This window comes from Mesoplodon densirostris, chromosome Y, assembly GCF_025265405.1.
Source record: "Mesoplodon densirostris isolate mMesDen1 chromosome Y, mMesDen1 primary haplotype, whole genome shotgun sequence".
Classification (NCBI taxonomy): Eukaryota; Metazoa; Chordata; class Mammalia; order Artiodactyla; family Ziphiidae; genus Mesoplodon; species Mesoplodon densirostris.
In genome coordinates this window covers 3132135-3156481 of record NC_082682.1, presented here as the reverse complement: position 1 = coordinate 3156481, position 24347 = coordinate 3132135, and positions in this window count along the sequence as shown.

The following is a 24347-nucleotide window of genomic DNA, read 5'->3' as shown; positions in this document are numbered from 1 at the left end:
GACAGCAGCATCATTGCAGCTTCCAAGCCTGCTGAAAACCACACCACCAGGATCCTATTCACGCCACAGATGCCGCTGAAGAGCATATAGTTTATTCCTAAAGAAGCCAGGGGCTTGCGATTCCTTCCTGGGAGCTCACCCCAGTTGCGTACTGTAGCTAAAGGGCCAACTAAATGTGACCTCTAGTCTTGAGGTAAGGTGTACATTTTCCCATTACCAGAGATAGAGGTGCACCGGTTTACAGGAAGTCTTAATCAATGGACGGCTTTAGCTTTAGTATGGCCCACAGTGCTCAAGACTCTCACATGGTCAATTCTTTCCAAGGAAGTACACTGTGTACACAAAGCCTTCTGGGCACAATCAAGGGATACACAGCTCTGGGAACATCCCTCACTATGCAGTTGGAAGGGCCGGGAACTAATGTGTTCTCTATGGCTAGCATTCCACAGCTTTCAAACAGCCTCAGGAAGGAGGTTTGTGGCAGGCTTTCATTCAATGCGGGTCTGCCACTTTGAGGAAACATAAGATGCCCTGAAAGAAACCACCGGGGTGCCACTTCAGTTTGGGGACTCGTGCTCGATGTCTCTCTAAGTCATGGGGAAACTGGCCTTTAGGTCCAGCCCGAAATAAAGAAGAGATTTACCCTGAGCATTACTAGGTATTTGGAACATCCAAAGTCACCTAGGCCTACTGAGGACATTTAGAGGATTATGCCATTCACCACATGAAGAGCACACTGCATACAAAAGTTTCATCGCAGAAGGTCGGATTGTGTTCCAATGGTCTCACTGGGATTTTCAGAGAAGCTAGGTACATGTGCGGTGTGATCCAGTTTGTCATTGAGAAGCCTGGAAAAAGGCAGGATTTCCCCCAGTTGAAAGGTAGATAGAGGCGGCCTCAAGGCTGACTGAAAGACATTGCCATTAACTGTCTTCTAGTCACTCCTAGAAATACGCTCAGTGAAGAAAGTGAATGTTCTCCTAGGAATCCAGGGGTTCTCCAGTGCCTTGCTAGGAGCTCATCCCACGCTTGCCCTAGCTCAGTGCAAAGTAAACGTGACCCCTAGCCTCAAGGGAAGCACGAGTGTTTCCTATCAGCAAAGTTTTGTGTACAGCCATCTCCGGGAGTACTGACTCAACCGAGTGCTTTAACTCCTCTATGGCTTTCCGTAGGCCTAAGAGAGTCGCGTAGGTATTCCCTTCTGAGGGAGAGTGTCTGCACCGTAGTCCCCTTTTATTTTCCGAGAAACATAACACAGAACAGACGGTTGTTGTCAACTCTTTGTATGCAGAGAAAAGAGAGATGAACAGATTCTCGCTTGCAGAGCCTGATTTCTACAGCTGTAAGGCAGCCCTAGGACCACGTTTTTGCCAGTGTTCCATTCAACGTGGCTCTGCCTCTGCGGAGGCCCTCTGAACTGCACTGAAAGAATCCCTGTGCCTAAAGTGCATCCTGCCAACTCTTACATGTCATCTCTCTATTGTGAAGCAAGGTACATGTAAATCCAGACTGACAGAAAATACTGAAATTCCGGAAAAATCGTTAGCCATTTGGTCCATCCAAAGTCACCTAGGCCGGACTAGTTCCTGAAGCGTGTAATGCTATTCGTGGCACGCAAAACACCCCGCGTCCAACGAAGTGTGATCATAGAAAGGCCCAGTGGGGCTGAAAGTCTCCAGTAGTCAGTCAGAGAGTGCTAGTAAATGCGCTGTGGTGTCATGTTGTAAATGGGAGAATATGGGAGAAGCCCGTATATCCCCCTTTTGACAGCAGCTTCATTGCAGCTTCCAAGCCTGCTGAAAACCACACCACCAGGATACTATTCACGCAACAGGTGCCGCTGAAGAGCACATAGTTTTTTCCTGAAGAATCGAGGGGCTTGCGATTCCTTCCTGGGAGCTCACCCCAGTTGCGTACTGTAGATAAAGGGCCAACTAAATGTGACCTCTAGTCTTGAGGTAAGGTGCACATTTTCCCATTACCAGAGATAGAGGTGCACCGGTTTCCAGGAAGTCTTAATCAAGGGACGGCTTTAGCTTTAGTATGGCCCACAGTGCTCAAGACTCTCACATGTTCAATTCTTTCCAAGGAAGGACACTGTGTACCCAAAGCCTTCTGGGCACAATCAAGGGATACACAGCTCTGGGAACATCCCTCACTATGCAGCTGGAAGGGCCGGGAACTAATGAGTTCTCTATGGCTAGCGTTCCACAGCTTTGAAACAGCCTCAGGAAGGCGGTTCGTGGCAGGCTTTCATTCCATGCGGGTCTGCCACTTTGAGGAAACATAAGATGGCCTGAAAGAAACCACCGGGGCGCCACTTCAGTTTGGGGACTCCTGCTCGAGGTCTCTCTAAGTGATGCGGAAACTGGCCTTTAGGTCCAGCCCGAAAGAAAGAAGAGATTTACCCTGAGCATTGCTAGGCATTTGGAACATCCAAAGTCACCTAGGCCTACTGAGGACATTTAGAGAATTATGCCGTTCACCACATGCAGACCACACTGCATCCAAAACTTTCATCGCACAAGGCCGGATTGGGTTCCAATGGTCTCTTTGGGATTGTCAGACAAGCTAGGTACATGTGCGGGGTGATCCAGTTTGTCATTGAGAAGCCTGGAAAAAGGCAGGATTTCCCCCAGTTGAAAGGTACATAGTGGCGGCCTCAAGGCTGACTGAAAGACATTGCCATTAACCGTCTTCTAGTCACTCCTAGGAATACGCTCAGTGAAGAAAGTGAGTGTTTTCCTAGGAATCCAGGTGGTCTCCAGTACCTTGCTAGGATCTCATCCCACGCTTGCCCTAGTTCAGTGCAAAGTAAACGGGACCCCTAGCCTCAAGGGAAGCACGAGTGTTTCCTATCAGCAAAGTTTTGTGTGCAGCCATCTCCGTGAACCCTGACTCGACAGAGTGCTTTAAATCCTCTACGGCTTTCCGTAGGCCTAACAGAGTCACGTAGGTATTCACTTTTAGGGAGAGTGGGTGCGCCGTACTCCCCTTTTATTTTCCGAGAAACATAACACAGAACACACGGTTGGGGTCAACTCTTTGTATGAAGAGGGAAGGGTGATGAACAGATTCTCGCCTACAGAGCTTGATTTCTACAGCTGTAAGGCAGCCCCAGGACCACGTTTTTGCCAGTATTCCATTCAACGTGGCTCTGCCTCTGCGGAGGCCCTCTGAAATGCACTGATAGAATCCCTGCACCTAAAGTGCATCCTGGCAACTCTTAACTGTTATCTCTCTTTTGTAAAGCAAGGTACACGGTAGGTCCAGCCTGACAGAAAATACTGAAAATCCAGTAAAATTATTAGCCATTTGGTCCATCCAAAATCAACTAGGCTGGACTAGTTCATGAAGCATGTAATGCTATTCGTGGCAAGCAAAACACCCTGCGTCCAACGGAGTGTGATCATAGAAAGGCCCACTGGGGCTCAAAGTATCCAGTAGTCTGTCAGAGAGTGCTAATAAATGTGCTGTGGCGTCAAGTTGTAAACGGGAGAATATGGGAGAAGCCCGTATTTCCCCCTTTTGACAGCAGCTTCATTGCAGCTTCCAAGCCTGCTGAAAACCACACCACCAGGATACTATTCACGACACAGGTGCCGCTGAAGAGCACAGAGTTGTTTGCTAAGGAATCCGGGGCCTGCGATTCCTTCCTGGGAGCTCACGCGAGTTGCATACTGTAGCTAAAGGGCCAACTAAATATGACCTCTAGTCTTGAGGTAAGGTGCACATTTTCCCATTACCAGAGATAGAGGTGCACCGGTTTCCAGGAAGTCTTAGTCAATGGACGGCTTTAGCTTTACTATGGCCTACAGTGCTGAAGACTCTCACATGGTCAATTCCTGCCAAGGAAGGACACTGTGTACCCAAAGCCTTCTGGGCACAATCAAGGGATAAACAGCTCGGGTAACTTCCCTCACTATGCATTTGGAAGGGCCGGGAACTAATGTGTTCTCTATGGCTAGCGTTCAACAGCTTTGAAAGAGCCTCAGGAAGGCGGTTCGTGGCAGGCTTTCATTCCATGCGGGTCTGCCACTTTGAGGAAACATTAGATGCCCTGAACGAAACCACCGGGGCTCCAATTCAGTTTGGGGACCCCTGCTCGAGGTCTCTCTAAGTGATGCGGAAACTGGCCTTTATGTCCAGCCCGAAATAAAGAAGAGATTTACCCTGAGCATTGCTAGGCATTTGCAACATCCAAAGTCACCTAGGCCTACTGAGGACATTTAGAGGATTATGCCATTCACCACATGCAGAGCACACTGCATCCAAAAGTTTCATCGCAGAAGGCCGGATTGCATTCCAATGGTCTCTTTGGGATTGTCAGAGAAGCTAGGTACATGTGCGGGGTGATCCAGTTTGTCATTGAGAAGCCTGGAAAAAGGCAGGATTTCCCCTAGTTGAAAGGTAGATAGTGGCGGCCTCAAGGCTGACTGAAAGACATTGCCATTAACCGTCTTCTAGTCACTCCTAGGAATACGCTCAGTGAAGAAAGTGAGCGTTCTCCTAGGAATCCAGGTTGTCTCCAGTGCCTTGCTAGGAGTTCATCCCACGCTTGCCCTAGCTCAGGGCAAAGTAAACGTGACCCCGGGCCTCAAGGGAAGCACGAGTGTTTCCTATCAGCAAAGTTTTGTGTGCAGCCATCTCCGTGCGACCTGACTCGACACAGTGTTTTAACTCCTCTACGGCTTTCCGTAGGCCTAAGAGAGTCGCGTAGGAATTCCCTTCTGAGGGAGAGTGTGTGCGCCGTAGTCCCCTTTTATTTTCCGAGAAACATAACACAGAACAGACAGTTGGGGTCGACTCTTTGTATGCAGAGGGAAGGGTGATGAACAGATTCTCGCCCGCAGAGCTTGATTTCTACAGCTGTAAGGCAGTCCCAGGACCACGTTTTGGCCAGTATTCCATTCAACGTGACTCTGCCTCCCCTGAGGCCCTCTGAACTGCACTGAAAGAACCCCTGAGCCTAAAGTGCATCCTGGCAACTCTTACCTGTCATCTCTCTATTGGGAAGCAAGGTACACGGTAGGTCCAGCCTGTCAGAAAGTCCTGAAATACCGGTCACATTCTTAGCCATTTCGTCCATCCAAAGTCACCTAGGCCGGACTAGTTCATGAAGCATGTAATGCTATTCGTGGCACGCAAAACACCCTGCGTGCAACGAAGTGTGATCATAGAAAGGCCCAGTGGGGCTGAAAGTCTCCAGTAGTCAGTCAGAGAGTGCTAGTAAATGCGCTGTGGTGTCACGTTGTAAACGGGAGAATATGGGAGAAGCACGTATTTCCCCCTTTTGACAGCAGCATCATTGCAGCTTCCAAGCCTGCTGAAAACCACACCACCAGGATCCTATTCACGCCACAGATGCCGCTGAAGAGCATATAGTTTATTCCTAAAGAAGCCAGGGGCTTGCGATTCCTTCCTGGGAGCTCACCCCAGTTGCGTACTGTAGCTAAAGGGCCAACTAAATGTGACCTCTAGTCTTGAGGTAAGGTGTACATTTTCCCATTACCAGAGATAGAGGTGCACCGGTTTACAGGAAGTCTTAATCAATGGACGGCTTTAGCTTTAGTATGGCCCACAGTGCTCAAGACTCTCACATGGTCAATTCTTTCCAAGGAAGTACACTGTGTACACAAAGCCTTCTGGGCACAATCAAGGGATACACAGCTCTGGGAACATCCCTCACTATGCAGTTGGAAGGGCCGGGAACTAATGTGTTCTCTATGGCTAGCATTCCACAGCTTTCAAACAGCCTCAGGAAGGAGGTTTGTGGCAGGCTTTCATTCAATGCGGGTCTGCCACTTTGAGGAAACATAAGATGCCCTGAAAGAAACCACCGGGGTGCCACTTCAGTTTGGGGACTCGTGCTCGATGTCTCTCTAAGTCATGGGGAAACTGGCCTTTAGGTCCAGCCCGAAATAAAGAAGAGATTTACCCTGAGCATTACTAGGTATTTGGAACATCCAAAGTCACCTAGGCCTACTGAGGACATTTAGAGGATTATGCCATTCACCACATGAAGAGCACACTGCATACAAAAGTTTCATCGCAGAAGGTCGGATTGTGTTCCAATGGTCTCACTGGGATTTTCAGAGAAGCTAGGTACATGTGCGGTGTGATCCAGTTTGTCATTGAGAAGCCTGGAAAAAGGCAGGATTTCCCCCAGTTGAAAGGTAGATAGAGGCGGCCTCAAGGCTGACTGAAAGACATTGCCATTAACTGTCTTCTAGTCACTCCTAGAAATACGCTCAGTGAAGAAAGTGAATGTTCTCCTAGGAATCCAGGGGTTCTCCAGTGCCTTGCTAGGAGCTCATCCCACGCTTGCCCTAGCTCAGTGCAAAGTAAACGTGACCCCTAGCCTCAAGGGAAGCACGAGTGTTTCCTATCAGCAAAGTTTTGTGTACAGCCATCTCCGGGAGTACTGACTCAACCGAGTGCTTTAACTCCTCTATGGCTTTCCGTAGGCCTAAGAGAGTCGCGTAGGTATTCCCTTCTGAGGGAGAGTGTCTGCACCGTAGTCCCCTTTTATTTTCCGAGAAACATAACACAGAACAGACGGTTGTTGTCAACTCTTTGTATGCAGAGAAAAGAGAGATGAACAGATTCTCGCTTGCAGAGCCTGATTTCTACAGCTGTAAGGCAGCCCTAGGACCACGTTTTTGCCAGTGTTCCATTCAACGTGGCTCTGCCTCTGCGGAGGCCCTCTGAACTGCACTGAAAGAATCCCTGTGCCTAAAGTGCATCCTGCCAACTCTTACATGTCATCTCTCTATTGTGAAGCAAGGTACATGTAAATCCAGACTGACAGAAAATACTGAAATTCCGGAAAAATCGTTAGCCATTTGGTCCATCCAAAGTCACCTAGGCCGGACTAGTTCCTGAAGCGTGTAATGCTATTCGTGGCACGCAAAACACCCCGCGTCCAACGAAGTGTGATCATAGAAAGGCCCAGTGGGGCTGAAAGTCTCCAGTAGTCAGTCAGAGAGTGCTAGTAAATGTGCTGTGGTGTCATGTTGTAAATGGGAGAATATGGGAGAAGCCCGTATATCCCCCTTTTGACAGCAGCTTCATTGCAGCTTCCAAGCCTGCTGAAAACCACACCACCAGGATACTATTCACGCAACAGGTGCCGCTGAAGAGCACATAGTTTTTTCCTGAAGAATCGAGGGGCTTGCGATTCCTTCCTGGGAGCTCACCCCAGTTGCGTACTGTAGATAAAGGGCCAACTAAATGTGACCTCTAGTCTTGAGGTAAGGTGCACATTTTCCCATTACCAGAGATAGAGGTGCACCGGTTTCCAGGAAGTCTTAATCAAGGGACGGCTTTAGCTTTAGTATGGCCCACAGTGCTCAAGACTCTCACATGTTCAATTCTTTCCAAGGAAGGACACTGTGTACCCAAAGCCTTCTGGGCACAATCAAGGGATACACAGCTCTGGGAACATCCCTCACTATGCAGCTGGAAGGGCCGGGAACTAATGAGTTCTCTATGGCTAGCGTTCCACAGCTTTGAAACAGCCTCAGGAAGGCGGTTCGTGGCAGGCTTTCATTCCATGCGGGTCTGCCACTTTGAGGAAACATAAGATGGCCTGAAAGAAACCACCGGGGCGCCACTTCAGTTTGGGGACTCCTGCTCGAGGTCTCTCTAAGTGATGCGGAAACTGGCCTTTAGGTCCAGCCCGAAAGAAAGAAGAGATTTACCCTGAGCATTGCTAGGCATTTGGAACATCCAAAGTCACCTAGGCCTACTGAGGACATTTAGAGAATTATGCCGTTCACCACATGCAGACCACACTGCATCCAAAACTTTCATCGCACAAGGCCGGATTGGGTTCCAATGGTCTCTTTGGGATTGTCAGACAAGCTAGGTACATGTGCGGGGTGATCCAGTTTGTCATTGAGAAGCCTGGAAAAAGGCAGGATTTCCCCCAGTTGAAAGGTACATAGTGGCGGCCTCAAGGCTGACTGAAAGACATTGCCATTAACCGTCTTCTAGTCACTCCTAGGAATACGCTCAGTGAAGAAAGTGAGTGTTTTCCTAGGAATCCAGGTGGTCTCCAGTACCTTGCTAGGATCTCATCCCACGCTTGCCCTAGTTCAGTGCAAAGTAAACGGGACCCCTAGCCTCAAGGGAAGCACGAGTGTTTCCTATCAGCAAAGTTTTGTGTGCAGCCATCTCCGTGAACCCTGACTCGACAGAGTGCTTTAAATCCTCTACGGCTTTCCGTAGGCCTAACAGAGTCACGTAGGTATTCACTTTTAGGGAGAGTGGGTGCGCCGTACTCCCCTTTTATTTTCCGAGAAACATAACACAGAACACACGGTTGGGGTCAACTCTTTGTATGAAGAGGGAAGGGTGATGAACAGATTCTCGCCTACAGAGCTTGATTTCTACAGCTGTAAGGCAGCCCCAGGACCACGTTTTTGCCAGTATTCCATTCAACGTGGCTCTGCCTCTGCGGAGGCCCTCTGAACTGCACTGATAGAATCCCTGCACCTAAAGTGCATCCTGGCAACTCTTAACTGTTATCTCTCTTTTGTAAAGCAAGGTACACGGTAGGTCCAGCCTGACAGAAAATACTGAAAATCCAGTAAAATTATTAGCCATTTGGTCCATCCAAAATCAACTAGGCTGGACTAGTTCATGAAGCATGTAATGCTATTCGTGGCAAGCAAAACACCCTGCGTCCAACGGAGTGTGATCATAGAAAGGCCCACTGGGGCTCAAAGTATCCAGTAGTCTGTCAGAGAGTGCTAATAAATGTGCTGTGGCGTCAAGTTGTAAACGGGAGAATATGGGAGAAGCCCGTATTTCCCCCTTTTGACAGCAGCTTCATTGCAGCTTCCAAGCCTGCTGAAAACCACACCACCAGGATACTATTCACGACACAGGTGCCGCTGAAGAGCACAGAGTTGTTTGCTAAGGAATCCGGGGCCTGCGATTCCTTCCTGGGAGCTCACGCGAGTTGCATACTGTAGCTAAAGGGCCAACTAAATATGACCTCTAGTCTTGAGGTAAGGTGCACATTTTCCCATTACCAGAGATAGAGGTGCACCGGTTTCCAGGAAGTCTTAGTCAATGGACGGCTTTAGCTTTACTATGGCCTACAGTGCTGAAGACTCTCACATGGTCAATTCCTGCCAAGGAAGGACACTGTGTACCCAAAGCCTTCTGGGCACAATCAAGGGATAAACAGCTCGGGTAACTTCCCTCACTATGCATTTGGAAGGGCCGGGAACTAATGTGTTCTCTATGGCTAGCGTTCAACAGCTTTGAAAGAGCCTCAGGAAGGCGGTTCGTGGCAGGCTTTCATTCCATGCGGGTCTGCCACTTTGAGGAAACATTAGATGCCCTGAACGAAACCACCGGGGCTCCAATTCAGTTTGGGGACCCCTGCTCGAGGTCTCTCTAAGTGATGCGGAAACTGGCCTTTATGTCCAGCCCGAAATAAAGAAGAGATTTACCCTGAGCATTGCTAGGCATTTGCAACATCCAAAGTCACCTAGGCCTACTGAGGACATTTAGAGGATTATGCCATTCACCACATGCAGAGCACACTGCATCCAAAAGTTTCATCGCAGAAGGCCGGATTGCATTCCAATGGTCTCTTTGGGATTGTCAGAGAAGCTAGGTACATGTGCGGGGTGATCCAGTTTGTCATTGAGAAGCCTGGAAAAAGGCAGGATTTCCCCTAGTTGAAAGGTAGATAGTGGCGGCCTCAAGGCTGACTGAAAGACATTGCCATTAACCGTCTTCTAGTCACTCCTAGGAATACGCTCAGTGAAGAAAGTGAGCGTTCTCCTAGGAATCCAGGTTGTCTCCAGTGCCTTGCTAGGAGTTCATCCCACGCTTGCCCTAGCTCAGGGCAAAGTAAACGTGACCCCGGGCCTCAAGGGAAGCACGAGTGTTTCCTATCAGCAAAGTTTTGTGTGCAGCCATCTCCGTGCGACCTGACTCGACACAGTGTTTTAACTCCTCTACGGCTTTCCGTAGGCCTAAGAGAGTCGCGTAGGAATTCCCTTCTGAGGGAGAGTGTGTGCGCCGTAGTCCCCTTTTATTTTCCGAGAAACATAACACAGAACAGACAGTTGGGGTCGACTCTTTGTATGCAGAGGGAAGGGTGATGAACAGATTCTCGCCCGCAGAGCTTGATTTCTACAGCTGTAAGGCAGTCCCAGGACCACGTTTTGGCCAGTATTCCATTCAACGTGACTCTGCCTCCCCTGAGGCCCTCTGAACTGCACTGAAAGAACCCCTGAGCCTAAAGTGCATCCTGGCAACTCTTACCTGTCATCTCTCTATTGGGAAGCAAGGTACACGGTAGGTCCAGCCTGTCAGAAAGTCCTGAAATACCGGTCACATTCTTAGCCATTTCGTCCATCCAAAGTCACCTAGACCGGACTAGTTCATGAAGCATGTAATGCTATTCGTGGCACGCAAAACACCCTGCGTGCAACGAAGTGTGATCATAGAAAGGCCCAGTGGGGCTGAAAGTCTCCAGTAGTCAGTCAGAGAGTGCTAGTAAATGCGCTGTGGTGTCACGTTGTAAACGGGAGAATATGGGAGAAGCACGTATTTCCCCCTTTTGACAGCAGCATCATTGCAGCTTCCAAGCCTGCTGAAAACCACACCACCAGGATCCTATTCACGCCACAGATGCCGCTGAAGAGCATATAGTTTATTCCTAAAGAAGCCAGGGGCTTGCGATTCCTTCCTGGGAGCTCACCCCAGTTGCGTACTGTAGCTAAAGGGCCAACTAAATGTGACCTCTAGTCTTGAGGTAAGGTGTACATTTTCCCATTACCAGAGATAGAGGTGCACCGGTTTACAGGAAGTCTTAATCAATGGACGGCTTTAGCTTTAGTATGGCCCACAGTGCTCAAGACTCTCACATGGTCAATTCTTTCCAAGGAAGTACACTGTGTACACAAAGCCTTCTGGGCACAATCAAGGGATACACAGCTCTGGGAACATCCCTCACTATGCAGTTGGAAGGGCCGGGAACTAATGTGTTCTCTATGGCTAGCATTCCACAGCTTTCAAACAGCCTCAGGAAGGAGGTTTGTGGCAGGCTTTCATTCAATGCGGGTCTGCCACTTTGAGGAAACATAAGATGCCCTGAAAGAAACCACCGGGGTGCCACTTCAGTTTGGGGACTCGTGCTCGATGTCTCTCTAAGTCATGGGGAAACTGGCCTTTAGGTCCAGCCCGAAATAAAGAAGAGATTTACCCTGAGCATTACTAGGTATTTGGAACATCCAAAGTCACCTAGGCCTACTGAGGACATTTAGAGGATTATGCCATTCACCACATGAAGAGCACACTGCATACAAAAGTTTCATCGCAGAAGGTCGGATTGTGTTCCAATGGTCTCACTGGGATTTTCAGAGAAGCTAGGTACATGTGCGGTGTGATCCAGTTTGTCATTGAGAAGCCTGGAAAAAGGCAGGATTTCCCCCAGTTGAAAGGTAGATAGAGGCGGCCTCAAGGCTGACTGAAAGACATTGCCATTAACTGTCTTCTAGTCACTCCTAGAAATACGCTCAGTGAAGAAAGTGAATGTTCTCCTAGGAATCCAGGGGTTCTCCAGTGCCTTGCTAGGAGCTCATCCCACGCTTGCCCTAGCTCAGTGCAAAGTAAACGTGACCCCTAGCCTCAAGGGAAGCACGAGTGTTTCCTATCAGCAAAGTTTTGTGTACAGCCATCTCCGGGAGTACTGACTCAACCGAGTGCTTTAACTCCTCTATGGCTTTCCGTAGGCCTAAGAGAGTCGCGTAGGTATTCCCTTCTGAGGGAGAGTGTCTGCACCGTAGTCCCCTTTTATTTTCCGAGAAACATAACACAGAACAGACGGTTGTTGTCAACTCTTTGTATGCAGAGAAAAGAGAGATGAACAGATTCTCGCTTGCAGAGCCTGATTTCTACAGCTGTAAGGCAGCCCTAGGACCACGTTTTTGCCAGTGTTCCATTCAACGTGGCTCTGCCTCTGCGGAGGCCCTCTGAACTGCACTGAAAGAATCCCTGTGCCTAAAGTGCATCCTGCCAACTCTTACATGTCATCTCTCTATTGTGAAGCAAGGTACATGTAAATCCAGACTGACAGAAAATACTGAAATTCCGGAAAAATCGTTAGCCATTTGGTCCATCCAAAGTCACCTAGGCCGGACTAGTTCCTGAAGCGTGTAATGCTATTCGTGGCACGCAAAACACCCCGCGTCCAACGAAGTGTGATCATAGAAAGGCCCAGTGGGGCTGAAAGTCTCCAGTAGTCAGTCAGAGAGTGCTAGTAAATGTGCTGTGGTGTCATGTTGTAAATGGGAGAATATGGGAGAAGCCCGTATATCCCCCTTTTGACAGCAGCTTCATTGCAGCTTCCAAGCCTGCTGAAAACCACACCACCAGGATACTATTCACGCAACAGGTGCCGCTGAAGAGCACATAGTTTTTTCCTGAAGAATCGAGGGGCTTGCGATTCCTTCCTGGGAGCTCACCCCAGTTGCGTACTGTAGATAAAGGGCCAACTAAATGTGACCTCTAGTCTTGAGGTAAGGTGCACATTTTCCCATTACCAGAGATAGAGGTGCACCGGTTTCCAGGAAGTCTTAATCAAGGGACGGCTTTAGCTTTAGTATGGCCCACAGTGCTCAAGACTCTCACATGTTCAATTCTTTCCAAGGAAGGACACTGTGTACCCAAAGCCTTCTGGGCACAATCAAGGGATACACAGCTCTGGGAACATCCCTCACTATGCAGCTGGAAGGGCCGGGAACTAATGAGTTCTCTATGGCTAGCGTTCCACAGCTTTGAAACAGCCTCAGGAAGGCGGTTCGTGGCAGGCTTTCATTCCATGCGGGTCTGCCACTTTGAGGAAACATAAGATGGCCTGAAAGAAACCACCGGGGCGCCACTTCAGTTTGGGGACTCCTGCTCGAGGTCTCTCTAAGTGATGCGGAAACTGGCCTTTAGGTCCAGCCCGAAAGAAAGAAGAGATTTACCCTGAGCATTGCTAGGCATTTGGAACATCCAAAGTCACCTAGGCCTACTGAGGACATTTAGAGAATTATGCCGTTCACCACATGCAGACCACACTGCATCCAAAACTTTCATCGCACAAGGCCGGATTGGGTTCCAATGGTCTCTTTGGGATTGTCAGACAAGCTAGGTACATGTGCGGGGTGATCCAGTTTGTCATTGAGAAGCCTGGAAAAAGGCAGGATTTCCCCCAGTTGAAAGGTACATAGTGGCGGCCTCAAGGCTGACTGAAAGACATTGCCATTAACCGTCTTCTAGTCACTCCTAGGAATACGCTCAGTGAAGAAAGTGAGTGTTTTCCTAGGAATCCAGGTGGTCTCCAGTACCTTGCTAGGATCTCATCCCACGCTTGCCCTAGTTCAGTGCAAAGTAAACGGGACCCCTAGCCTCAAGGGAAGCACGAGTGTTTCCTATCAGCAAAGTTTTGTGTGCAGCCATCTCCGTGAACCCTGACTCGACAGAGTGCTTTAAATCCTCTACGGCTTTCCGTAGGCCTAACAGAGTCACGTAGGTATTCACTTTTAGGGAGAGTGGGTGCGCCGTACTCCCCTTTTATTTTCCGAGAAACATAACACAGAACACACGGTTGGGGTCAACTCTTTGTATGAAGAGGGAAGGGTGATGAACAGATTCTCGCCTACAGAGCTTGATTTCTACAGCTGTAAGGCAGCCCCAGGACCACGTTTTTGCCAGTATTCCATTCAACGTGGCTCTGCCTCTGCGGAGGCCCTCTGAACTGCACTGATAGAATCCCTGCACCTAAAGTGCATCCTGGCAACTCTTAACTGTTATCTCTCTTTTGTAAAGCAAGGTACACGGTAGGTCCAGCCTGACAGAAAATACTGAAAATCCAGTAAAATTATTAGCCATTTGGTCCATCCAAAATCAACTAGGCTGGACTAGTTCATGAAGCATGTAATGCTATTCGTGGCAAGCAAAACACCCTGCGTCCAACGGAGTGTGATCATAGAAAGGCCCACTGGGGCTCAAAGTATCCAGTAGTCTGTCAGAGAGTGCTAATAAATGTGCTGTGGCGTCAAGTTGTAAACGGGAGAATATGGGAGAAGCCCGTATTTCCCCCTTTTGACAGCAGCTTCATTGCAGCTTCCAAGCCTGCTGAAAACCACACCACCAGGATACTATTCACGACACAGGTGCCGCTGAAGAGCACAGAGTTGTTTGCTAAGGAATCCGGGGCCTGCGATTCCTTCCTGGGAGCTCACGCGAGTTGCATACTGTAGCTAAAGGGCCAACTAAATATGACCTCTAGTCTTGAGGTAAGGTGCACATTTTCCCATTACCAGAGATAGAGGTGCACCGGTTTCCAGGAAGTCTTAGTCAATGGACGGCTTTAGCTTTACTATGGCCTACAGTGCTGAAGACTCTCACATGGTCAATTCCTGCCAAGGAAGGACACTGTGTACCCAAAGCCTTCTGGGCACAATCAAGGGATAAACAGCTCGGGTAACTTCCCTCACTATGCATTTGGAAGGGCCGGGAACTAATGTGTTCTCTATGGCTAGCGTTCAACAGCTTTGAAAGAGCCTCAGGAAGGCGGTTCGTGGCAGGCTTTCATTCCATGCGGGTCTGCCACTTTGAGGAAACATTAGATGCCCTGAACGAAACCACCGGGGCTCCAATTCAGTTTGGGGACCCCTGCTCGAGGTCTCTCTAAGTGATGCGGAAACTGGCCTTTATGTCCAGCCCGAAATAAAGAAGAGATTTACCCTGAGCATTGCTAGGCATTTGCAACATCCAAAGTCACCTAGGCCTACTGAGGACATTTAGAGGATTATGCCATTCACCACATGCAGAGCACACTGCATCCAAAAGTTTCATCGCAGAAGGCCGGATTGCATTCCAATGGTCTCTTTGGGATTGTCAGAGAAGCTAGGTACATGTGCGGGGTGATCCAGTTTGTCATTGAGAAGCCTGGAAAAAGGCAGGATTTCCCCTAGTTGAAAGGTAGATAGTGGCGGCCTCAAGGCTGACTGAAAGACATTGCCATTAACCGTCTTCTAGTCACTCCTAGGAATACGCTCAGTGAAGAAAGTGAGCGTTCTCCTAGGAATCCAGGTTGTCTCCAGTGCCTTGCTAGGAGTTCATCCCACGCTTGCCCTAGCTCAGGGCAAAGTAAACGTGACCCCGGGCCTCAAGGGAAGCACGAGTGTTTCCTATCAGCAAAGTTTTGTGTGCAGCCATCTCCGTGCGACCTGACTCGACACAGTGTTTTAACTCCTCTACGGCTTTCCGTAGGCCTAAGAGAGTCGCGTAGGAATTCCCTTCTGAGGGAGAGTGTGTGCGCCGTAGTCCCCTTTTATTTTCCGAGAAACATAACACAGAACAGACAGTTGGGGTCGACTCTTTGTATGCAGAGGGAAGGGTGATGAACAGATTCTCGCCCGCAGAGCTTGATTTCTACAGCTGTAAGGCAGTCCCAGGACCACGTTTTGGCCAGTATTCCATTCAACGTGACTCTGCCTCCCCTGAGGCCCTCTGAACTGCACTGAAAGAACCCCTGAGCCTAAAGTGCATCCTGGCAACTCTTACCTGTCATCTCTCTATTGGGAAGCAAGGTACACGGTAGGTCCAGCCTGTCAGAAAGTCCTGAAATACCGGTCACATTCTTAGCCATTTCGTCCATCCAAAGTCACCTAGGCCGGACTAGTTCATGAAGCATGTAATGCTATTCGTGGCACGCAAAACACCCTGCGTGCAACGAAGTGTGATCATAGAAAGGCCCAGTGGGGCTGAAAGTCTCCAGTAGTCAGTCAGAGAGTGCTAGTAAATGCGCTGTGGTGTCATGTTGTAAACGGGAGAATATGGGAGAAGCACGTATTTCCCCCTTTTGACAGCAGCATCATTGCAGCTTCCAAGCCTGCTGAAAACCACACCACCAGGATCCTATTCACGCCACAGATGCCGCTGAAGAGCATATAGTTTATTCCTAAAGAAGCCAGGGGCTTGCGATTCCTTCCTGGGAGCTCACCCCAGTTGCGTACTGTAGCTAAAGGGCCAACTAAATGTGACCTCTAGTCTTGAGGTAAGGTGTACATTTTCCCATTACCAGAGATAGAGGTGCACCGGTTTACAGGAAGTCTTAATCAATGGACGGCTTTAGCTTTAGTATGGCCCACAGTGCTCAAGACTCTCACATGGTCAATTCTTTCCAAGGAAGTACACTGTGTACACAAAGCCTTCTGGGCACAATCAAGGGATACACAGCTCGGGGAAATTCCCTCACTATGCAGTTGGAAGGGCCGGGAACTAATTTGTTCTCTATGGCTAGCGTTCCACAGCTTTGAAAGAGCCTCAGGAAGGCGGTTCGTGGCAGGCTTTCATTCCATGCGGGTCTGCCACTTTTAGGAAACATAAGGGGCCCTGAAGGAAACCACCGGGGCGCCACTTCAGTCTGGGGACTCCTGCTCGAGGTCTCTCTAAGTGATGCGGAAACTGGCCTTTAGGTCCAGCCCGAAATAAAGAAGAGATTTTCCCTGAGCATTGCTAGGCATTTGCAACATCCAAAGTCACCTAGGCCTACTGAGGACATTTAGAGGATTATGCCGTTCACCACATGCAGAGCACACTACATCCAAAAGTTTCATCGCAGAAGGCCGGATTGCGTTCCAATGGTCTCTTTGGGATTGTCAGAGAAGCTAGGTACATGTGCGGGGTGATCCAGTTTGTCATTGAGAAGCCTGGAAAAAGGCAGGATTTCCCCCAGTTGAAAGGTACATAGTGGCGGCCTCAAGGCTGACTGAAAGACATTGCCATTAACCGTCTTCTAGTCACTCCTAGGAATACCCTCAGTGAAGAAAGTGAGTGTTCTCCTAGGAATCCATGTGGTCTCCAGTGCCTTGCTTGGAGCTCATCCCACGCTTGCCCTAGCTCAGTGCAAAGTAAACGTGACCCCTAGCCTCAAGGGAAGCATGAGTGTTTCCTATTAGCAAAGTTTTGTGTACAGCCATCTACGTGAGTACTGACTTGACCGAGTGCTTTAACTCCTCTATGGCTTTCCGTAGGCCTAAGAGAGTCGCGTAGGTATTCCCTTCTGAGGGAGAGTGTCTGCACCGTAGTCCCCTTTTATTTTCCGAGAAACATAACACAGAACAGACGGTTGTTGTCAACTCTTTGTATGCAGAGAAAAGAGAGATGAACAGATTCTCGCTTGCAGAGCCTGATTTCTACAGCTGTAAGGCAGCCCTAGGACCACGTTTTTGCCAGTGTTCCATTCAACGTGGCTCTGCCTCTGCGGAGGCCCTCTGAACTGCACTGAAAGAATCCCTGCGCCTAAGGTGCATCCTGCCTACTCTTACCTGTCATCTCTCTATTGTAAAGCAAGGTACATGTAGATCCAGCCTGACAGAAAATACTGAAATTCCGGAAAAATCGTTAGCCATTTGGTCCATCCAAAGTCACCTAGGCCGGACTAGTTCCTGAAGCGTGTAATGCTATTCGTGGCACGCAAAACACCCCGCGTCCAACGAAGTGTGATCATAGAAAGGCCCAGTGGGGCTGAAAGTCTCCAGTAGTCAGTCAGAGAGTGCTAGTAAATGCGCTGTGGGGTCATGTTGTAAATGGGAGAATATGGAAGAAGCCCGTATATCCCCCTTTTCACAGCAGCTTCATTGCAGCTTCCAAGCCTGCTGAAAACCACAACACCAGGATACTATTCACGCAACAGGTGTCGCTGAAGAGCACATAGTTTTTTCCTGAAGAATCGAGGGGCTTGCGATTCCTTCCTGGGAGCTCACCCGAGTTGCATACTGTAGCTAAAGGGCCAACTAAATATGACCTCTAGTCTTGAGCTAAGGTGCACATTTTCCCATTACCAGAGATAGAGGTGCACCGGTTTCCAGGAAGTCTTAATCAATGGACGGCTTTAGCTTTAGTATGGCCCACAGTGCTCAAGACTCTCACATGGTCAATTCTTTCCAAGGAAGGACACTGTGTACCCAAAGCAATCTGGGCACAATCAAGGGATACACAGCTCTGGGAACATCCCTCACTATGCAGTTGGAAGGGCCGGGAACTAATGAGTTCTCTATGGCTAGCGTTCCACAGCTTTGAAAGTGCCTCAGGAAGGCGGTTCGTGGCAGGCTTTCATTCCATGCGGGTCTGCCACTTTGAGGAAACATAAGATGCCCTGAAAGAAACCACCGGGGCTCCAATTCAGTTTGGGGACTCCTGCTCGAGGTCTCTCTAAGTGATGTGGAAACTGGCCTTTAGGTCCAGCCCGAAAGAAAGAAGAGATTTACCCTGAGCATTGCTAGGCATTTGCAACATCGAAAGTCACCTAGGCCTACTAAGGACATTTAGAGAATTATGCCGTTCACCACATGCAGAACACACTGCATCCAAAACTTTCATCGCAGAAGGCCGGATTGCGTTCCAATGGTCTCTTTGGGATTGTCAGAGAAGCTAGGTACATGTGCGGGGTGATCCAGTTTGTCATTGAGAAGCCTGGAAAAAGGCTGGATTTCCCCCAGTTGAAAGGTACATAGTGGCGGCCTCAAGGATGACTGAAAGACATTGCCATTAACCGTCTTCTAGTCACTCCTAGGAATACGCTCAGTGAAGAAAGTGAGTGTTCTCCTAGGAATCCAGGTGGTCTCCAGTACCTTGCTAGGAGCTCATCCCACGCTTGGCCTAGCTCAGTGCAAAGTAAACGTGACCCCTAGCCTCAAGGGAAGCACGAGTGTTTCCTATCAGCAAAGTTTTGTGTGCAGCCATCTCCGTGAGCCCTGACTAGACAGAGTGCATTAACTCCTGTACGGCTTTCCATAGGCCTAACAGAGTCGCGTAGGTATTCACTTATAGGGAGAGTGGGTGCACCGTACTACCCTTTTATTTTCCGAGAAACATAACACAGAACAGACGGTTGGGGTCAACTCTTTGTATGAAGAGGGAAGGGTGATGAACAGATTCTCGCCTACAGAGCTTGATTTCTACAGCTGTAAGGCAGCCCCAGGACCACGTTTTTGCCAGTATTCCATTCAACGTGGCTCTGCCTCTGCGGAGGCCCTCTGAACTGCACTGATAGAATCCCTGCACCTAAAGTGCATCCTGGCAACTCTTAACTGTTATCTCTCTTTTGTAAAGCAAGGTACACGGTAGGTCCAGCCTGACAGAAAATACTGAAAATCCGGTAAAATTGTTAGCCATTTGGTCCATCCAAAATCAACTAGGCTGGACTAGTTCATGAAGCGTGTAATGTTATTCATGGCACGCAAAACACCCCGCGTCCAACGGAGTGTGATCATAGAAAGGCCCAGTGGGGCTCAAAGGCTCCAGTAGTCAGTCACAGAGTGCTAATAAATGTGCTGTGGCTTCAAGTTGTAAACGGGAGAATATGGGAGAAGCCCGTATTTCCCCCTTTTGACAGCAGCTTCATTGCAGCTTCCAAGCCTGCTGAAAACCACACCACCAGGATACTATTCACGTCACAGGTGCCGCTGAAGAGCACAGAGTTGTTTGCTAAGGAATCCGGGGCCTGCGATTCCTTCCTGGGAGCTCAACCGAGTTGCATACTGTAGCTAAAGGGCCAACTAAATGTGACCTCTAGTCTTGAGGTAAGGTGCATATTTTCCCATTACCAGAGATAGAGGTGAACCGGTTTCCAGGAAGTCATAATCAATGGACGGCTTTAGCTTTAGTATGGCTCACAGTGCTCAAGACACTCACATGGTCAATTCTTTCCAAGGAAGGACACTGTGTACACAAAGCCTTCCGAGCACAATCAAGGGATACACAGCTCTGGGAACATCCCTCACTATGCAGTTGGAAGGGCCGGGAACTAATGTGTTCTCTATGGCTAGCGTTCCACAGCTTTGATACAGCCTCAGGAAGGTGTTTCGTGGCAGGCTTTCATTCCATGCAGGTCTGCCACTTTGAGGAAATATAAGATGCCCTGAAAAAAACCTCCGGGGCTCCAATTCAGTTTGTGGACTCCAGCTCGAGGTCTCTCTAAGTGATGCGGAAACTGGCCTTTAGGTCCAGCCCGAAATAAAGAAGAGATTTACCCTGTGCATTGCTAGGCACTTGGAACATCCAAAGTCACCTAGGCCTACTGAGGACATTTAGAGGATTATGCCGTTCACCACATGCAGAACACACTGCATCCTAAACTTTCATCGCAGAAGGCCGGATTGAGTTCCAATGGTCTGTTTTGGATTGTCAGAGAAGCTAGGTACATGTGCTGGTTGATCCAGTTTGTCATTGAGAAGCCTGGAAAAAGGCAGGATTTCCCCCAGTTGAAAGGTACATAGTGGCGGCCTCAAGGCTGACAGAAAGACATTGCCATTAACCGTCTTCTAGTCACTCCTAGGAATACGCTCAGTGAAGAAAGTGAGTTTTCTCCTACGAATCCAGGTGGTCTCCAGTGCATTGCCAGGAGCTCATCCCACACTTGCCCTAGCTCTGTGCAAAGTAAACGTTACCCCTAGTCTCACAGGAAGCACGAGTGTTTCCTATCAGCAAAGTTTTGTGTGCAGCCATCTCCGTGAGTCCTGACTCGACAGAGTGCTTTAACTCCTCTACGGCTTTCCGTAGGCCTAAGAGAGTCGCATAGGAATTCCCTTCTGGGGGAGAGTGTGTGCGCTGTGAGTCCCCTTTTTGTTTTCTGAGCAAAAATAACACAGAACAGACTGTTGGGGTCAACTCTTTCTATGCAGAGTGAAAGGCAATGAACTGATTCTCGCCTGCAGAGCTTGATATCTACAGCTGTAAGGCAGCCCCAGGACCACGTTTTTGCCAGAACTACATTCAACGTGGCTCTGCCTCTGTGGAGGCCCTCTGAACTGCACTGACAGAATCCCTGCGCCTAAAGTACATCCTGGGAACTCTTACCTGTCATCTCTCCACTGTGAAGCAAGGAACACGGTAGGTCCAGCCTGACAGAAAATACTGAAAAACCGGTGAAATTGTGAGGCACGTGGACGATCCAAAATCACCTAGTCCCCACTATGTCATGAAGCATCTAATGCTATTCATGGCACACAAAATACCGCCCGTCCAACGGAGTGTGATAATAGAAAGGCCCAGTGGGGCTGAAAGTCGCCAGGAATCAGAGAGTGCTTCTTAATGCGCTCTGGCGTCAAGTTGGAAAGGGGAGAATGTGGGAGAAGCCGAATTTCTCCCCGTGGTAAGCAGCTTCATGGCGGCTTCCAAGCCTGCAGAAAACAATACCACCAGGAGACTCTTCACGCCACAGGTGCCGCTGAAGAGCACAGAGTTTTTTTCCTAAAGAATCCAGGGTCTTGCGATTCCTTCCTGGGAGCCCTCCCCATTTGCATACTGTAGCTAAAGGGCCAACTAAATGTGACCTGTAGTCTTGAGGTAAGGTGCACATTTTCCCATTACCAGAGATAGAGGTGCACCGGTTTCCAGGAAGTCTTAGTCAATGGACGGCTTTAGCTTTACTATGGCCCACAGTGCTCAAGACTCTCACATGGTCAATTCCTGCCAAGGAAGGACACTGTGTACCCAAAGCCTTCTGAGCACAATCAAGGGATACACAGCTCGGGAAAGTTCCCTCACTATGCAGTTGGAAGGGCCGGGAACGAATGTGTTCTCTATGGCTAGCGTTCCACAGCTTTGAAAGAGCCTCAGGAAGGCGGTTCGTGGCAGGCATTCATTCCATGCGGGTCTGCCACTTTGAGGAAACATTAGACGCCCTGAAGGAAACCACCGGGGCTCCAAATCAGTTTGGGGACCCCTGCTCAAGGTCTCTCTAAGTGATGCGGAAACTGGCCTTTAGGTCCAGCCCGAAATAAAGAAGAGATTTACCCTGAGCATTGCTAGGCATTTGCAACATCCAAAGTCACCTAGGCCTACTGAGGACATTTAGAGGATTATGCCGTTCACCACATGCAGAGCACACTGCATCCAAAAGTTTCATCGCAGAAGGCCGGATTGCGTTCCAATGGTCTCTTTGGGATTGTCAGAGAAGCTAGGTACATGTGCGGGGTGATCCAGTTTGTCATTGAGAAGCCTGGAAAAAGGCAGGATTTCCCCCAGTTGAAAGGTAGACAGTGGCGGCCTCAAGGCTGACTGAAAGACATTGCCATTAACCGTCTTCTAGTCACTCCTAGGAATACGCTCAGTGAAGAAAGTGAGCGTTCTCCTAGGAATCCAGGTGGTCTCCAGTGCCTTGCTAGGAGCTCATCCCACGCTTGCCCTAGCTCAGGGCAAAGTAAACGTGACCCCTGGCCTCAAGGGAAGCACAAGTGTTTCCTATCAGCAAAGTTTTGTGTGCAGCCATCTCCGTGCGACCTGACTCGACACAGTGCTTTAACTCCTCTACGGCTTTCCGTAGGCCTAAGACAGTCGCATAGGAATTCCTTTCTGGGGGAGAGTGTGTGCGCCGTAGTCCCCTTTTATTTTTCGAGAAACATAACACAGAACAGACGGTTGGGGTCGACTCTTTGTATGCAGAGGGAAGGGTGATGAACAGATTCTCGCCCGCAGAGCTTGATTTCTACAGCTGTAAGGCAGCCCCAGGACCACGTTTTGGCCAGTATTCCATTCAACGTGGCTCTGCCTCCGCGGAGGCCCTCTGAACTGCACTGAAAGAACCCCTGGGCCTAAAGTGCATCCTGGCAACTCTTACCGGTCATCTCTCTATTGGGAAGCAAGGTACACGGTAGGTCCAGCCTGTCAGAAAATCCTGAAATACCGGTCAAATTCTTAGCCATTTGGTCCATCCAAAGTCACCCAGGCCGGACTAGTTCATGAAGCATGTAATGCTATTCGTGGCACGCAAAACACCCCGCGTGCAACGAAGTGTGATCATAGAAAGGCCCAGTGGGGCTGAAAGTCTCCAGTAGTCAGTCAGAGAGTGCTAGTAAATGCCCTGTGGCATCAAGTTGTAAATGGGAGAATATGGGAGAAGCCCGTATTTCCCACTTTTGACAGCAGCTCCATTGCAGCTTCCAAGCCTGCTGAAAACCACACCACCAGGAGACTCTTCACGCCACAGGTGCCGCTGAAGAGCACAGAGTTTTTTTCCTAAAGAATCCAGGGGCTTGCGATTCCTTCCTGGGAGCTCACCCCAGTTGCGTACTGTAGCTAAAGGGCCAACTAAATGTGACCTCTAGTCTTGAGATAAGGTGCACATTTTCCCATTACCAGAGATTGAGGTGCACCAGTTTCCAGGAAGTCTTAGTCAATGGACGGCTTTAGCTTTACTATGGCCCACAGTGCTCAAGACGCTCACATGGTCAGTTAATCCCAAGGAAGAACACTGTGTAACCAAAGCCTTCTGGGCACAATCAAGTGATACACAGCTCGGGGAACTTCCCTCACTATGCAGTTGGAAGGGCCGGGACTAATGTGTTCTCTATGGCTAGCGTTCCACAGCTTTGAAAGAGCCTCAGGAAGGCGGTTCGTGGCAGGCTTTCATTCCATGCGGGTCTGCCAATTTGAGGAAACATAAGAGGCCCTGAAGGAAACCACCGGGGCGCCACTTCAGTCTGGGGACTCCTGCTCGAGGTCTCTCTAAGTGATGCGGAAACTGGCCTTTAGGTCCAGCCCGAAATAAAGAAGAGATTTACCCTGAGCATTGCTAGGCATTTGCAACATCCAAAGTCACCTAGGCCTACTGAGGACATTTAGAGGATTATGCCGTTCACCACATGCAGAGCACACTGCATCCAAAAGTTTCATCGCAGAAGGCCGGATTGCGTTCCAATGGTCTCTTTGGGATGTCAGAGAAGCTAGGTACATGTGCGGGGTGATCCAGTTTGTCATTGAGAAGCCTGGAAAAAGGCAGGATTTCCCCCAGTTGAAAGGTAGATAGTGGCGGCCTCAAGGCTGACTGAAAGACATTGCCATTAACCGTCTTCTAGTCACTCCTAGGAATACCCTCAGTGAAGAAAGTGAGTGTTCTCCTAGGAATCCAGGTGGTCTCCAGTTCCTTGCTAGGAGCTCAGCCCACGCTTGCCCTAGCTCAGTGAAAAGTAAACGTGACCCCTAGCCTCAAGGGAAGCACGAGTGTTTCCTATTAGCAAAGTTTTGTGTACAGCCATCTCCGTGAGTACTGACTCGACCGAGTGCTTTAACTCCTCTATGGCTTTCCGTAGGCCTAAGAGAGTCGCGTAGGTATTCCCTTCTGAGGGAGAGTGTCTGCACCGTAGTCCCCTTTTATTTTCCGAGAAACATAACACAGAACAGACGGTTGTTGTCAACTCTTTGTATGCAGAGAAAAGAGAGATGAACAGATTCTCGCTTGCAGAGCCTGATTTCTACAGCTGTAAGGCAGCCCTAGGACCACGTTTTTCCCAGTGTTCCATTCAACGTGGCTCTGCCTCTGC